Genomic DNA, 13,755 nt, shown 5'->3' with positions numbered 1-13,755 from the left:
TCACAATATTATTACTTTTCTTGAACATCACAGGTACCACTAGCTTCTTTGTTTTGAAAAACCACTTAGCAAATCCTTCATTCCATCTTGGCTGTTCCTCCCACTTAGAATCACCCGACACATTATCACCTTGACCCAAACTTTATTGACCAGCACTAGGAATGTCATGCTCAACACTATCATCATGTATCCCAACTTCCTCTAAGCCACTATCGATCTCAATCTGTTCACCAATTTTTTCAGTCTCGCCAAAGGACAGCACATCATCACCCATATCATCCTCATCATCTACCACCACGGTCTCACCACCTGCAATAGTCGATGGAGCAGTAGACTCCCCCTGAGATGTGGAAGCCCCAAGAGTTTGTTCAGTTCTTGGCAGCAAACCACCTGCATCTTTCGATGCATTGGGATCATCATCTCTGTCCTGTCTCCTCTTCGTTATCAACTCTTCACCTTTGCATCTAGTCTCCCCCTGAGATACTAAGAACTGTTTCAAAGCATCAAAAAGTTTACCATATTCAATAAGAAGAGATGACTGAATTTGGTTCCCAACCACTAGCCGTTGAATAGCTTGTATCTGAATGAGATTTATTCTTGACTGCTTAGCAACAACCCTTTCAAGAGCTGCAATCCGCTCAGAATCCGACAAGGTAGTATCAAAATCAAAATTCATGTGAGAAGTATCCTAAGCATAAGGCGGTAGAATTCCCAAGCTTACTGGAATAGCAGATGTAGACAGTGTAGTAACAGTAGGTGAAACAGAGACAGATAACCCATCAGTAGCTACCAGTGTGGACCCAACAAACATAGCAATCACCTTCGATGGAGTAACAGAAGGAGGTGGTAAAGAAACAATCTCTAGTGTAGACACCTGTACCATAGTGGTTGCAATAGATGGTACTGACAAAGCCACCGTTGGTACACTAGAGGTCACTGGTAACAGATCAGAAGAAGATGGAGGTAGTGTAGACATACCAGATAACAATGGTGGTGCAAAATGAACAACACTCGAACTTTCACCAGCTCTAGCCTTCTTTGATCACCGTACCAAGGCATACAACTCCTCCTCATAATCTGACTCACTATCATCTGAATCCTTCTTTCGTTTTCCTTGAATCCTTTCTTGGGCAGCCATAACACTCTGTGCTTCAACAGTGTCATCAGTGGAAGAATCAAATAAAGTTTCCTCAGAATCCTCCACTGGGGCAATAGATGGACCCATAGACGTATCAACCAGAGAAGCATGCACACCAGAAACATTAACTTCTGAGGCTTAAACTTCAGTAGGATCGACCGTATCCATATCAAAGAAACTGTGCCCTCCAAAGGCAACCTCAAGATCAGCCTGTTCGACGGGAGCTGCGACTAGGTCAACAATAGGAACTTCTTAAACCACCTGCGGTGGTTGAACGACAGGAGGTGGTTGAGAAATATCTACTTGTAGCGGAGCTGGATTATTAAAACCATCATCTGGTGGAGCAAAATAAGCAGGGTTCACAAGATACCCAAATAAAGCAGTGTGCCTTGGACGAAGTTCACGCTTGCTTCGTGCACTAGATGACTTACATTGCGCAATCATATTCAACTGTTTTCGGAATAATTTTAACACTCGTGTGATAATCCCGAACCACACAATCAAGAGCAAACGCTCTGATACCAATTGTAGGTTCCCAGCCGGATCTACACATGAGTATCTCGTAACACGAGGGTGCGGAATCCCCTACGTATACGATACGATTGTTTACACGATAGATACGTAAATAACACGAAACACGTAAACACAAATGATTACTTGTTATATCGATGTAAAGAACCAAAACACCAAACAAGTGTCACAATAGGTTACAAACCAAAACTGCCAAGAAGTGTATAGAAGTAAACGACTGAAGTTAGGTTAAATATCACATAAACTTCGCCTAACACCCTAGGCGAAGTTGTCCCTAACTTTGCCACATTACAAGTTCGCCAAAACCAAAAGACTGAACTAACACGTTCATCAAAACATAAGAACAATGTAACAATTACAGACACGACAGACACAAGATAAATGAACTACTGAAATCATGCACCAACAGATAGTCTACGTTGATTTTCTCGGGCGTTTGGCTATCCATGCACTCTACTGAATCTAGAATCCACTCCAAAGTTTGGGGCCAAAGCTGATGACTGTTACTTTGTTGGATATGATGGTCGTACACCCTACAGAGTCTACAACAAGTCAACTAAGCAGATATTGGAATCGTATGATGTGCGCTGGCTGGAAGAACATGAAACTGATGATCGTGTCGGTCCTGACTGGTTATTCGATTATAATGAACTGTGTTGATGCATGATGCCAGTAGTTCATTATCTCGTGTTTAGTGGTGTCTGTAATCGTTTAAATTGTTCGTTTTGTATTGAACTTGTTAAGTTTGTTTTATGTTTTAGCGAACTTGAGTTGAGCGAAGTTAGGACAACTTCGCCTAGTATGTTAGGCGAAGTTGTCGCTAATATATATGTCTAACTTCGGCTCAATCGAAAAATGGGTGAACGGATGGCTTTTGGTGACTCTGTGTGTCACGTGTTTTTTATTTGGTTATTACCCTTTGAAATATAACAAGGATTCTCTTATATACTCGTGTGTTTGCTTATCATTAACGTGTTCATCGTCTTAGCACTCGTATCGTATAAGTAGGGGATTCCGCACCCTCGTGTTACGAGATACTCCTGTGTAGATCCGGCTGGGAACCTAGAATTGGTATCAGAGCATTTTGCTCGTGATTGTGTGGTTCGGGATTATCACATGAGTGTTAAAATTGCTCCGTTCGACTATTCACGGAACTGTGTTACGTTGAAATATCGCCCCTTTGTCAGTTTCTCTACAATACTCATCAAATACACCTTCTCATCGCTCTCGAAACCTTCAAAATCAGTTGTGTCAAACCTACAAAACATCGTTGTTCCTCTAGCGATGTTGTCGTCACCAAACTAGGGTTTTGGCGAAGTTGTTGACCAGGCGAAGTTGCTGATCAGGCGAAGTTGTTGACTAGGCGAAGTTAGTTACCTGCGAAGTTAGTAACATATGAAGTTATATTGTTGGCTATTAACCAGCGAAGTTGCTGGCTAGCGAAGTTGTATTTTCGCTGCTCACTGTTCACAGAATTTTATTGTTGAGTTCTAAGTCTCGTCTACTTCAAGTATAACTTCGATAAACATCACAAAACTGGTAAAGATGGAGGTTGAAGCTGGTTCAGCAACTAAAGCACCAAAACTGCTTAAAGGTACTGATTTTGTTGCATAGAAAGATAGATTTAAACAGTATGTGATGTATCAAGATGCAAAGATGTGGGTCTGCATTCAAGATGGGTACATTCCACCAACTACTGAGTTTGAAGGTCGTGAACAAATTAAGAAGTACAGTAAGATGAAGGATGATGAAAAGAAAATGAATGAAGCAGAAAGCAAAGCACATGCAGCCATTACAATGGCACTTCCTCAAGAGATTCTCCATACTTTCAAGAAGTACAAAACTGCTCGAAGGTTGTGGGAAGCACTTGAAAATTGCTATGAAGGAAATGTTGGAATTCGTACCTCCAAAACAAAGCTGCTGAAAACTTAATTCTCTGTATTCAAGTATCTGAAAAATGAATCACTCATCATAACACGATATGATCACCTGATGAGCAAGTTGAATAACTACTCCATTGAATACAAGGAAGAAGAGATAGTGGAAAAGCTTCTTGATGCTCTCCCACCAAAATGGGAGATGTAGACAGTTCTGATGAGAGAAGATAAAGATTTTAAGAACTTTGACTTGGAGAAGGTGGTTAATAAGTTACATAATTTTGAACTTAATATGGCTCGAAAGGAGACGCCTACAGATCAAGTTCAGGATCCGGGAATGTATAGTGCTAAAGGCTCTCTAAACTCAAGTTTGAAAACAGAATCGTCTACCTACCACTTGGGCGGAGAACCAAACTCCGCTCAAGACGGTCATGTGGTACTTAATATGGATGGTGACATATGTTTTGTAGCAGGAGGAAGTAGTTCCTCAAGGTCTCAATCCTCAGTTGGTAATTTCTCAGCCAGTGCTCCTAGCAAGAGTTACTCACAGATGCCTATGAGAATTAAATCATATGAACAACAATTTTCTCTATATGCTTCATTCATTGCCTCTTATGAGAACTACATCAAAGGAAAAATTGCTGACCCTGCAATCTTAGATGAGGACTATGATCAGATAAACGCTGATGACTTGGAAGAAATGGATCTATAGTGGCAGATGGCAATGATAGTTAGAAGGGTGAAGAGGTTTATGAAGAAAACTGTTGGAAAGTTTGTTGGAGAAAGACCGGGGTTCGATAAGTCAATGGTTCGTTGTTATAACTGTCAACAAAATGGTCACTTTGCTAAAGAGTGTACAAATGAGAGAGTTGAACGAAGTCAGAACAGACCTACTCAATAGAATGGAAGTGGAAATGAAGTCAAGGCTATGGTATCTCAGCAGAACAGTGGGTACAACTGGAATATACAAGTTGAGGAGGTGATCGAACAGGAAAATCCGGTAAATATCAAAACTGGAAGATGTGACAAAGAGACGGTGGAGGATCAAGCATACACGGCAGAAGTGAACGATCATCTCTCAGAAGTACGTTCGGAATCTCATTGTGAACAATGTGAAAAACTGTCTGATCAATTGAAAATGTTAACTGATCAGTTTGTTAGTTTGGACGTTGAGTTAAAAAAATTAAAAGAAGAACATCACTATTCTAAAACTAAAGAAAATAGCTACTCGGTAAAAATAAAAGCTATTGAAAAAGACATAATTGCCTTAAAGCCACTCTAGCTGAAAAATACAAGTAATTGATCTATCGTGTTACTAAAACGAGGGGAGGACAATAAGTTTGATGAAAAGAAGTATTCCCTAAATCCGTTTATTCAACCGTATGTGAGGCAAACTGATAGTAACACAACCTCATCATCTACAACAACTTTTGAGAAAAATGTTCAAAACAACAAAAATAGTTCGAACAGAAGTTCTTTTAGATGCAACAGGATATGACACTTTGTCAATGACTGTCCTCTGAAACAGAGAAAATCTAGAAATATGAGGCTAACTGAAACTGAGAATAAAACAAATACTAAATACGATGTGTCGGTCCCCTTGATTTCAGCTGGATCTTAATTAATCATGTCATAACTCACACAGATTAACGTGTTGACAAGAGAGTTAATGACGGGTTGCTGTATTTAGAAAGATATCCGTTTGTTAAAGGCGGAATCAATAACAAACATACGGTTGCAATGAGTATTCAAAGATCAAAGGCACATACAGGATTCACTCAAAAGATTTCCATTTATATAACGTTAATCATACAAAAGGAGTAATCGAATTAGGGTTAATAAGGAATCCTCGGACAGCTGTTACACACACAAAATATTCTCAAATAATGTGTCGTGTGTTATCCGTATTGTGTGTGTCCTCTGGCGGCGTGCCCTAAACATTCTATTTATAGGCCTGCCAACCTAGGACAGCTGTCATTCCTTCTAGAAACCCTATCCGATAGTACATATTCAAAAATAAAACTAAGTGTAAAACAAGTCTTCTGGGTATGCTTTTCATTAAACTTCAGTCTCCGAGTACGCAGTGTACTCGGCCTTCCTTCAGACTTGGTAAACATAGAAGTGTACTCGGAATCAGTTTCCTGGTAGACTTTACTTAAAGAATATTTTACCAAGTAAAATATTCACCGAGTAGACTTCAATCTTCTTGGACTTATCAAACTTTGCTCGACAAATCCTTACGAGCAACCTTGTTCTTCTATGGTCCTGTTCGGCTCATTGTCAGTTGAACAACTTATTGATAAGGCGTACTCGGGACTACATACCTTACTTGAGCAGAACCTTACTCGAAATAACTTAGAGATATTCTATTAACTCATCAAGTATACTCGGACCACAATTATTAAAGAATACCTTGCCCGGTCTTCCAATCACTTGGCTTCATAGATTTGGTTGACCAAACCTTACTCGGAAGAGTAAAATACTTGGTCTTGAAGAACAACCCTGCTTGAGAAAGTGAACCTTACTCGGATATGCTAAATTAATGATCCTTACTCGGAAATCACTAAAAAGCATACCTTGCTCGGATATCCACTTAAGAAGACTATTTGAAGTAAACCTTGCTCGGGAGGCAAAATCTCGTACTCGGCTAAGTAAAAGCTTACTCGAAGGTCCAAGGTGTGCTCGGATTCAATACTTAGCAGTTTCTGAGGAGGTTGAGAAGATTCCAATCTTCCATATTCTTCGTTTAGGTCAAATCTCCTCATTTGGGTCAAATTCTTGACCCAACACGATGATGGTAAGAATGCTAACACATCAAATTTCAATCATTGGACTAATCCAAGATTTCGAAGAAACCAGTCTCGTTTTTTTCCAGTGAATCATCGAACCAACAATTATAATTCTATTAATGTTAGAAATTCATGAAGGTTTGGATGGCCTCATAGCCAATCATCTAGAAATTTTCCTTTCAGATCTAATAAAAACTTTCCTCAAAGGAACCTTGGGCAACCAAGGTACTGGATGCCGGATAACAAGTTTAATCAACCCAAGAACAGAAGGTCATGGGTCCCCAGATTTTAATCTATTTCTTTAATTGTGCAGGAACATTCGAGCAGGGCTGTAAACAATATGTGGGTTGTTGACAGTGGCTGTTCCCGACACATAACTGGTAACAATAAATTGTTACGTGATTGGAAGACTGTTCAAGGAGGAAGGGTTAGTTTCGCAGGAGAAAGTGGAGGATGAATTACTGGTATTGGTACTGTGACAAATGGGAGAATAAAGTTGGAAAAGGTTAATTTTGTGGAAGAATTAAAGACCAACCTTTTGAGTGTCTCTCAGATCTATGACAAAGAATACACCGTTCATTTTACTAAAGATGAGGCAATCGTGCTTTATCCTGTTTTCAAGATACCTGAAACCTGGATCGTCATGAAGGCTCCAAGAGAAAAGAACACATATGTAATGGACATGCGATCAACCGACAGAAGAATCATGTATTCTGTCAAAAGCAACAGAATCTGAGTCAGAGTTGTGGCACCGAAGAATGGGTCATATTCATCTTCGCAAGATGAACTACATTGTTAAGAATGTACTGGTACTTAGGGTTCCATTGAAGAACTTCAATTTTGAAGACCAATGCGTGTCATGCAAGAAAGGAAAACAGCACAAGAAGCCACATCACTCCAAGAAGGTTAACTCAATTGTCAGCACCTTGGATTTGCTTCACATGGATCTTTTTGGTCCCGTGAATGTCAAAAGTCTAGGAGGAACGTCATACTGTTTGGTGGTGACTGATGATTACTCACGGTACTCTTGGGTCTATTTTCTGAAGGCAAAAGATGAAACAGTTCAGTTGGTAATTAACTTGATTACCAAGGTGGAAAATATTGTTGGGAGAAAGGTTAAGTTCATCAGGAGTGATAATGGTACAGAGTTCAAGAACTATCAGATGGAGATGTTTTGTTTGCAGAAAGGGATAGAACATCAGTACAGCGCCCCATATACTCCGCAACAAAATGGAGTAGCTGAAAGGAAGAATAGAACTCTAATCGAAGGCGCCAGGACCATGCTGGCAGATGCTAAACTTCTCGTGGTGTTCTGGGCTGAGGTTGTTGCTACAACCTGCTATATCCTTAATCGTGTTTTAACTGTTAAAAGATAAATAAAACCTGTTATGAACTTATGCATGGTAGAAAGCCAAATTTGAAAGGTCTTGAACCTTTCGGGTACCCATGTTCGATATTAAAGACTAACTCTAAATTTGGTGAGAAAGCTGACGAAGGTATCTTAGTTGGCTATGTTGTTGGGACACCCAACATAAGAGTCATTAATCTATCAAACAGCAAGGTTGAGGTGGTCTGTAACACTGACATTACTAGTTACAAATCACCAAGGCCTAGCATGGACCAGTAGAGGCTTTCGACTATGATAAGCTATTCAAATCTTTTAATGTGGTTTACTTGGATTTTGCAGACATAGATGAGAAAATGGCCACAAAGATGTTGTTTGACGAAGAGGAGGCCATTGTACAACGTCCCCAAGATAATGAAAATCAACCGACCTCGTCAAGTGCGGTTGAAACTACAGCTGTCTCGAATGAAGATGAATTCTACAATCCATGTCACACTCAGCATCACTCTGACGAACTATATTCAAATCTTGAGAATGATCTGGAAGTTGGTCCGGTACAAACTACCAAAATTCACAAGAATCATCCTTTAGAAAATGTGATCGGTAATCCTTCTGATGGTGTACGTACTAGAAGAAGTTTGGATGAAAACCCATGGGTGTATGCAAGCATTAAAGACACTGGTATTATAAATGAATGCTTGTACGCCTGCTTCATCAGTCAGATAGAACCAAAGAATTATCAGATGGCACTGAAGGATAGCTCGTGGGTTGAAGCCATGCAGGAAGAACTGGCACAGTTTGAAAAGGCGAAAGTATGGCAGTTAGTTGAAAAACCACAAGATGTGAACGCTATCGGTACAAAGTGGGTATTCAAGTGTAAGAGAGATGAGAAGGGAGTAATCATTCGAAACAAGGCAAGATTGGTAGTCAAAGGGTTTAATCAACAGGAAGGAATCGATTACAACGAAGTATTTGCTCCTGTGGCAAGATTGGAGGCTATTCGACTGTTCTCGGCATTTGTTGCACACAAAGAGATGTAAGAGAGATGAGAAGGGAGTAATCATTCAGCTCGATGTTAAAAGTGCATTTATTAATGGAAAAGTCGATGAAGTGGTGTATGTGAAACAACCTCCATGTTTCCCTGACCCAGATTTTCCTGACCATGTTGTTAGTGCACGGTTTTGCGTGTAGAGTCTTTGTATTTAAAGTTAACGTTTTGTTAATATTTATTATAATAAATAGTTTTATTTATTAACCAATTCGCTAAGTTAAGGGTAGTTCGCTAGGGGATGTTAGCGAATTAGCCAGGTAACGTATACCTTCCTGGTTCGTTAGAAATGTTAACGAATCAGGGGGTGCTTCGTTATGGTTATTTATGTAACGAAGGGGAAGCTGGTTCGCTAGGGGATGTTAGCGAACCAGATTACCCTCTATATATAGTGAACTACTGTTCACTTTTAATGTAAGTTTTTGAGTTAATTAACGTATTTGGTGTATTCCAGATCTCTCTCAAAGCTTCACACCTAATATTATACAATCAATCATACATACTGATAATAATTATAATAATAATAGATAATCACATATATATATATACACTGAATTAAGGTAATTAAGAGTTAGATCCGTGTGACATTCGTGACAAAACGAGGTATACTATATTCACTACGTAGCAAGTAAACGATAAATCGGTTAATTCGTAGTGCTTAAACGAGTAACCGACCGATACTAATTATGACATGTATACATACTGAGGGGTCATATACGAGTTATATATATATGTTATGGAGGTTAACTTATCGATATTTAGGCCCCAGTACGTTTAAAACTTTTTAAACGAAAAAGGTTTCGTTTATCGATACGCTATAAGCTCCCGCTCATTGAATTCTCTTACAATAACAGTTATCACAGTAGTATACAAGCAGCACCTTATGAAGCTCTATACGGGCGAAAATGTAGATCACCACTATGTTGGACGGAAGTGGGTGATACCCAAATTTCAAGATCAGATTTAATTCAGGAAACCACCGTAAGATTCATCAGATTAAACAAAAACTGAAAGCTGCCCGCGACCGACAAAAGAGTTATGCTGATGTTCGCAGAAAACCGTTATCTTTTGAAATAGGTGATAAGGTGTTCTTAAAAGTATCGCCATGGAAGGGTGTTATAAGATTTGGAAAGACAGGTAAACTAGCCCCGAGATACATCGGATCTTTTGAGATTATTGCAAAAATTGGTCCCGTAGCTTACCGATTAAAACTACCCTTAGAACTGAGTACTATTCACGACGTGTTTCATGTATCGAATCTGAAAAGGTGTTCGACTGATGAAACAACAATAGTACCACTGGAAGATGTTCAGATCAACGAAAAACTCAACTTCGTAGAGGAACCGGTAGAAATTGTAGACGGGAAAACCAAACAGTTACGGCACAACAAAATATCATTGGTAAAAGTTCGGTGGAATTCAAAACATGGACCCGAATATACTTGGGAACGAAAGGATGAATTCCGAAAGAAATACCCACACCTGTTCCCTAAAAAGAAAACCGATGACACATTAAATTTCGAGGACAAAATTTCTTAACGGGGGGAGAATGTGACATTCGTGACAAAACGAGGTTTACTATATTCATTACGTAGCAAGTAAACGATAAATCGGTTAATTCGTAGTGCTTAAACGAGTAACCGACCGATACTAATTATGACCCGTATACATACTGAGGGGTCATATACGAGTTATATATATGTTATAGAGGCTAACATATCGATATTTAGGCTGCAGTATGTTTAAAACTTTTTAAACAAAAAAGGTTTCGTTTATCGATACGCTATAAGCTTAAACGCAATCGTTAATATCAAAACGAGCATTGTAGCATCCGTTAACCGAAAAAGATTTATCAAACACTTATATGACATGTTCTAAGCAATTCGTGAAAATATTTTGGAATTTTACAACGAGTCAGTACGTTTTTCTTATTTAACAAAACTAGGCTGAAAAACACTCGTTTTCGCGCTGGTTTTCGCACTCGAACTAGTTTTCTTGCGAAAAACCGAACCCGAACTAAATTTTGGACCGAATTTTACGCGTGACACAAAAACCGAGGCACCATTGGGCCAAAAAGAGGCCCAATGGGCCCTTATAACCTTGCGGCCGCCAAGGGGGACAGCCCACCCCCTTCTAGTATCTTTCATATAAATAAATATTAAGAAGATATTTATAAAGGAAAATTTCCAGAAATCAGTAGACACTCTCTTCTTCATCAAGTTTCATCAAAACCCTAAGGTAATTAGTGATTTTCCCTTGATTTTTAACTATGATTAACATAGTTTATCCATAAAAAATTAATCCTTGATTAGTTTTAAACATGTTTAACCATCCAAAAACCATAAAAATCAAGTAAAACCATTTTTGATGTTAAACATTTTTACAAACCAGGAACATATACTTTTTTGGTCAAAAACGCGGATTAGAACATGAATACAACGTTTTTACGGTTAGAAAGTTCGGTTTGAACCCAAAACCGAAACCCTAATTATCAAGGCTGTCACATGGATGATTTATGCTTTTTTTGATGTTATATGATATATAGATATACTGAGTTTGCAACCCGAGACCCGGAGAGTCGTTTAAGCTAGCAAAACACATCGAAAACCGACAAGGTAAACCCGTAACACTCGTTTAAGGGCTGTTTAGTATTAGTTTGTGACGTGCTTGTTGTTAGCTTGTGAAAATTTTTTGGGAAATTAGGGATTATATAAATGAGTCCCTGTTCAAATTTGGTAATTTTTCGATAAACGGAGAATATTTGGTGAATTTATTTCCGTTTATAAGCGTTTATTTGGGAAAAATAGTTAAACATATTGAAAAATTTTGAAATTTGGTTTTGGAGACTAATATGTGATGGTAAGATCACTTGTAAAGTTTGGGGATCATTGAAAATGCCTAAGTATGGTTTGTGCAATTATGATTTAACCGAATCTTAATAGCCGGAAAACGCACAAAAAGACATTTTGTCAAAAGAGTTAGGTTCTGGAGGTTGTTTAGGCCATTTGTAAAAATTATCGGATTTTTTGGAGGTCGTTTGATATAAACAGGCCATTTATTACACGTTTTTAACCTATTAAATGAATTTTTATAAATAAATAATTAATCATAAAATTTCTTAAAATATTTTTATAAAATTCTCCATGTCTAAATGTATTTTTACAAAAATTTACATAATTTATATATAAGTACATATTTAGTTATGATTAATCGAAGATTTAAATTATAATTGTTTTAACAAAACCGACAGTTTTGTGTTTAACGGACTGACTGGTATGTCAAAATGTCAAAAGTGGTCAAATATCATATTTTTGAATGATATTGATAAAAACGAACTTTTTACGAGAATTCCGGATAATTCGGGTGGATTGTGCGCGTTTTGTATAATCAAACCCGTGTGAAAACGGAAACGAACCCTGCAATCAAACCAGATACCGAAACCTTAAAATTCTTTCATAAGTCAAATCATTTTATCAATAAATATATTTACTTAAGTTTATGTGATCTTACCTAATCCCGAAACGCATAAACAATCAACTTGGCTAGGCTCGGGAAACGGTGAAACTGAGCCAAATCCAGTTTTTAACATTTCATAGTATACAACGTCACAATCTATAAGACTATGGTCATACTCTGGGCCTAATAGCTATACCAGATTATCTATACATCCCGACTTAGCTTGAACACTGTACTAGTATTAACGATACGATACCGTTTATAGGAATCAGGCTATAAGCGAGGCACCTGACTTATTGATACATAATTTTCGTGCGAAATACGATAAGGTGAGTTTCACGACCCCCACTTTCTAAACTGTTTTACGAACTTTTGGGGTGAAAAACATGTTTACATATACTTATATACTTGAAAACGTGTGATGATGTGGATTATCTAAGTACTAACACTTGAAAAGTCCCCACAAACACAAGTGATTAACTTCGTGCCGGTGACGTGTGGATAGTACTATCGGTTTGACAAACCCAACTGACAGAGCCGGTGGGGTATGCCGGAACATGTTAACCCAGTTGCACATTGTCATTTAAACTTAATACATACTGCTATGTGGTGTTAGACATAGTACATACTTGGGGCAAATTGGCTGTTAAATGCCAATGGGAGTGCATGGGCAGTGGTGGCCATGTGTTTTAGCTCGTTTCGGTTTCACTTGTGGCTTAGTATAATACATCATACACATACATATATACATACACACTGTAAACTTTACGAACTCGTGTACTGATTTCGTTGATACTCGTTAAACTTGAAACTCACCAACTAGACGTAGTTGACCCGTTTTAACATGCTTTTCAGGTAAAGCAAAAGTGGAATGATTTGCTTACGTGCTTGGTGTTAGAAGAAGAGTTGAATAGCTGTGAATAGACGCAGGTATATAATATTATATAAAAAGCTCGTAAACCGGTTATGTGATTCTCATCTAGTTGTAAACATAGTACCAACCCATGTAATATGATGTAAATTAGTTTGTGAATTTCTTTATAAACAATGTTGTTGATACCAGTGTTATCTGTTACATTCCCGTATTACGCTTCCGCAACTACCTAATCGGGGTGTGACAGAAGTTGGTATCAGAGCAATTGGTTATAAAGAATTAGGATGTCCCTTAGGATACCCTAAGATAACCTTAGGCTCGATTAACTCTGGGAATAAAATAATATTAAATAATATACACTGATGATTCTCGTGATGAACGCGAATGGACAAGTGGGTTATTATGGTCCGGAACGTAATAACGGACTTGTTTGTACGAGGAAATTCGAGAAGAAGTCGATAAACAATCGAATAGGTAAAAAAAGCAACATAAGTGTATAAAATATAATAATAAATAAATATCTGTGTATATAAACGATTATTTGTGCTTATGTGTATAAATACCTGCATGTATTTTACTATGATTGATATAGTAGGATATTATCCTTATTACTAACCATTGTGTAGGAATATGTCAAGATCTACTAATCGTTTATCTAATACCCTACCAACATGGTCTGAGGAGGAGGAGGAGGATCC

The 13,755-nt window shown here is 38.1% G+C and overlaps 1 long non-coding RNA gene across 1 annotated transcript in view; it reads left to right on the top strand.

Moving 5' to 3' along the window:
- The window catches only part of LOC143627995 (uncharacterized), a 188,189-nt gene extending 175,076 nt beyond the window's left edge, over nt 1–13,113 (top strand). Inside the window, exon 3 of the long non-coding RNA XR_013152679.1 lies at nt 13,039–13,113. This is a non-coding gene — a long non-coding RNA (uncharacterized LOC143627995). The remainder of the gene's footprint in view (nt 1–13,038) is intronic.
- The last annotated feature ends 642 nt before the right edge of the window (nt 13,114–13,755 follow it).

This window comes from Bidens hawaiensis, unplaced genomic scaffold, assembly GCF_021521415.1.
Source record: "Bidens hawaiensis isolate Kalapana, Puna unplaced genomic scaffold, B.hawaiensis_p1.1 tig00004759_1, whole genome shotgun sequence".
In the NCBI taxonomy this organism is placed as follows: Eukaryota; Viridiplantae; Streptophyta; class Magnoliopsida; order Asterales; family Asteraceae; genus Bidens; species Bidens hawaiensis.
The sequence above is the reverse complement of the archived record's forward strand: the minus strand, read 5'-3'. Positions and strand labels throughout refer to the sequence as shown.